The sequence below is a fragment of the Tachypleus tridentatus genome, unplaced genomic scaffold (assembly GCF_004210375.1).
Source record: "Tachypleus tridentatus isolate NWPU-2018 unplaced genomic scaffold, ASM421037v1 Hic_cluster_2, whole genome shotgun sequence".
Taxonomy (NCBI): domain Eukaryota; kingdom Metazoa; phylum Arthropoda; class Merostomata; order Xiphosura; family Limulidae; genus Tachypleus; species Tachypleus tridentatus.
Genome location: NW_027467782.1, coordinates 18092598 through 18096592, shown reverse-complemented (window position 1 = coordinate 18096592; position 3995 = coordinate 18092598).

Below are 3995 nucleotides of genomic sequence, written 5' to 3'. Positions count from 1 at the left end.
ACTAATCAATTTAATCTTATGGTTTGATTATAATATATTGTAATATTTAAAGTATTTATCCAAGTCTCTGTTTGTCTCCCTTTATTTATCAAACAAATTTTAAGACATGAAACGTTCGGCCAGAAGTTTTTCTTGTAATCGAAACCTAACATTTTTACTGGAAATGATTATTTGTTATTGACGTCTGACATGATCTATTAGACCGCTTTTCTCGTAATTGGCAGATCACTGGATTTACACCCGTCGTCAAACATGTTTACCAATCCCTTTTAACGTGAGATAAGAGCAATCAACGAATTGGCGGTTGATGAATGTTGACCGGTCGCCTTCCCTTTAGTCTATCACTTCAAAAATTAGGGACGATTAAAGGAGACATCTTTGCAAGAAATTCAGTAAACAAACAACCTGTTAATAACTCATGATGTATTCATGGTAGAAAATTTAAAAGTTTCTCGTTATACTTTGCTTTGTATGGTAAGTTTACAGCAAGAAATAACAAATGATTCATTGGTAAAAGATTATTTCGGAATCAATAAGCAGAAGTTTAATATTATTTTTAACATAACCACTTCGAAATCGATAAAACGGTAACAGCATCCCCATCTATTGGTTATTGTTTAAATTAGAGTCAATGTGACTGTTATGAGACTATTATGAGCATCAGTGCTGCTAGTGTGGATTATATTACGTCAGTATAACTGGTATGAGACAATTTGGGTGTCAGAATGACAACTGAGATATTATAGATGCCAATGTAACTGATATGTTGGGTGTCAGTGTGACTAAAACTGTCATGTTCTTTAGTGTGACTGGTTTGACTCTTTTTGTGGCTGTTAATGGCTAGTGCAAGACTGTTATGAATGTTAATACCACTGAGACTGTTATAGATGTCATTGCGACTGGTTTGAGGCGTTTATAAAGGTTATGCACGAGACCTCATGCACCTGATCGGCTTTGTTTATTCCGCCACATTGGACGTAATAACAAATTAGTGAAATAACGATGACACTATTTTCAGTTAAATACTTAGAACTGAATCGTGTAATAATACCAGTTTATTGTGATGCTGTTGGTTGAACAAAATACAAGGCTGACCTTTGGTTATCTTTGTCGGTGTCTCCATGTAGAATACTGGGGCTACTGCACGTGAATAACACTCTCATATTCCTGTTACACACGTGCAATGTACAGTCAAGCTCTGGCCCTCTAGTTGAACTACAACCCATACGAAGGGCTGTCGAACAGTTGTGATTGAAGTAGTTACATACACATTCGTAACATGGTAAAAATATTTTCTTTCTGAGAGTGAAATGATCATAAATATCAGGCTGTCTGCTGTGTCTACCGAGGGGAATCGAGCCCCTGGTTTTAGAGATGTAAATCTGAAAATGTACCACTATTTCACAGGAGGACAACATGAATATAAATACTAGAACTACAAAAGCTACAAAAACAAAAAAAAACATTTTTTGATACAGACCCAACCAACCCCATCTAAAGGTACATGTAGCGTAATTTTAGAATACAAGCGTTGTGCAGATAAACAATTAGATCTAGATTCCAGGTCTAATGCCCCGGCAAAGCCGGGTTAAGGTACTCTACTTGTAATCTGAGGATCACAGGTTCGAATCCACGTGACACCAAACATGCTCGTCCTTTCGGCCGTGGGACGTTATAATGTGCGATTAATCTCAGTATTCGTTGGTAAAATTGTATCCCAAGACCTGGCCGTGGATAATGACAGCTTTATCCTCCCCATCAGTCTTAAGCTAGTAAATTATGGACGGCTAGCGTGGATGACCCTGGTTTATTTTTGGCAAAATTAAAAAAAAAAAAATATACAAATAATCTAGACCTAATAATAATAAATTTGATAAACGTTATCAACAACCTAAGAAATAAGTCGATTCTCTCTAAGTTTTAAAATAACGTAAATCGTCTGCACACATGAAATATTACTAAGTAGGTTTGTTTGTCTTGTTTCTGAACTTCGGCAAACCTACACAAGGACTCTGGCTATTCTTTTACAAACAAACAGTGAGATTGGCTATCACTTTACAATGCCCCAATGGCTGAAAGGGTAAACATGTTTGGTGTGACAGAGATTCGAAATAGCTACTGTAAGATTGGTAGTCGAGCATCCTATTCATCTGGCCATGCCGTTCTAATATTGTGTTAATGAAGGTCTATCTATCTATCTATCTACCACTCGATTCCGTCAAGGAACATAGGACCGCAATCACTTGCGGTTTCACGAACAGGTATTTAAGTGAGTAGGTTGTTAGCCCACTGCACCGAGCCCTCTCTTATTTAGTAGTGTAAGACTAGAGAGGAGGCAGCTAGCCATCACCACCCACCGCCAACTCTTGGGCTACTCTTTTACCAACGAGAAGTGGGATTGACCTTTACATTATAACACCCCCACGGCTGGGAGGGCGAGCATATTTGGCGCGACTCGGGCGCGAATCCGCGACCCTCAGATTACGAAGCGCACGCCTTAACGCGCTAGGCCATGCCAGGCGTTAATGAAGGTATACCAGTAATGTAGTGTTAGTGAAAGTTGTTGAAATGGTAAAGTAACATGTAGCAACGATATAAGTGAAAGTAATATCTATCATGTAAAACATTAAGTGATAATTATTCACTTGAAGTCAGAATAATATCTGATATAGAAATAAGTTTAATAATGGTTTTGATGCTGATGTATGTTGCTTTGTTTCTTAATTCAACTAAGTTTTCCGACTGTCTTCTTCTTGAAAAGTACTTCATCTGAACACATCTTCATAATCCACGTACATGATTATTTTTCATGACCATCTTTCCCAAATGTGACAAAGTCTTGGCGACATCAAACTACATACTAAATATCAAATAATGTTGAAATGTAGCTTTGATGCAAGTATTATGAAGATTTAAAAGCTTGTTTGTTAATTTTTTTAAACAAGCCTGCCTCATAAAAGTAGAACTACATGGAATCATATATTTATGTGACATTGTTTAAATGTGTCATTATATCTGTGATGTGGCATTACAAATAAAACATACAGATTAGTTATGATGATAAGTATTTTGTATTAGGAAGGCCAAATAATTTTACATTGGAACCTACAAACAGAAAGACCAATATATAAGTTTATCTTTAGTTATTTATGTATGCACAAGATTACAGACACAAAATTTGAATACAGTGTCTATGGGTGTGAAACAAAAGGCTGTTGAAGGTTCGTTGGGAATTTATGAAAACTTAACACTTTCATACACGTTAAATGTTTTTTTTCCGATAGATACCTCTTCTCATATGATAGCTCAGTGATGCTCTCCATATAAAAAAATGTTTTTGCTCGCCCTAATCTCGAACTCCCACTTACCCCATGTTTCATCTGAGCCAATACTCCAGTTCTCCACCAACAGAAGGGTGACTAATTTTTCTGTCGCAGCTGAATCCAAGAAAAGAAGTACCAGAAATGGAGAGGAAGGGTGGGAAGTGTGAGTCGAGGTATAAGTGTAAGAAAATATTACGATATCTTACCTAAACTCACGTTGATTTGGTTGAGGAAACAGTGAGTAATTTATTCAGATGAGCAACCTTCGGAAAGTTTCCAAATTCATCTGTATGAAGTGTGATATCTCTAGCTAGAGGAACACACGTGGGGGAACGCTCGTGAACCAGGTACAGTCTTCGCCGATGTTGAAAGTATGTATCAGTAAACTGGGTGTTGAAAGGATGATGATATCCTTAATTGTAGATATGATGGCTGGACCACCGTTCCCATGGTAGGGTATGATATCCCAGCCAGTAAAATGCATCTAGATTAGTCTGTCTCCTTTCCTTACCAGACCTTCTGGGATCACTATGTTGGAGAAGATATGACGGGGAGTTCTTAAGCAACTAATAGTATTTAGTTGGTCCAATATCTTTCTAAAACCAGTTCTTCAACGAAGTAACCAGCATGATATTGTAAAATGGAGAGTACCCACCAGTTTTAACGTTCTCT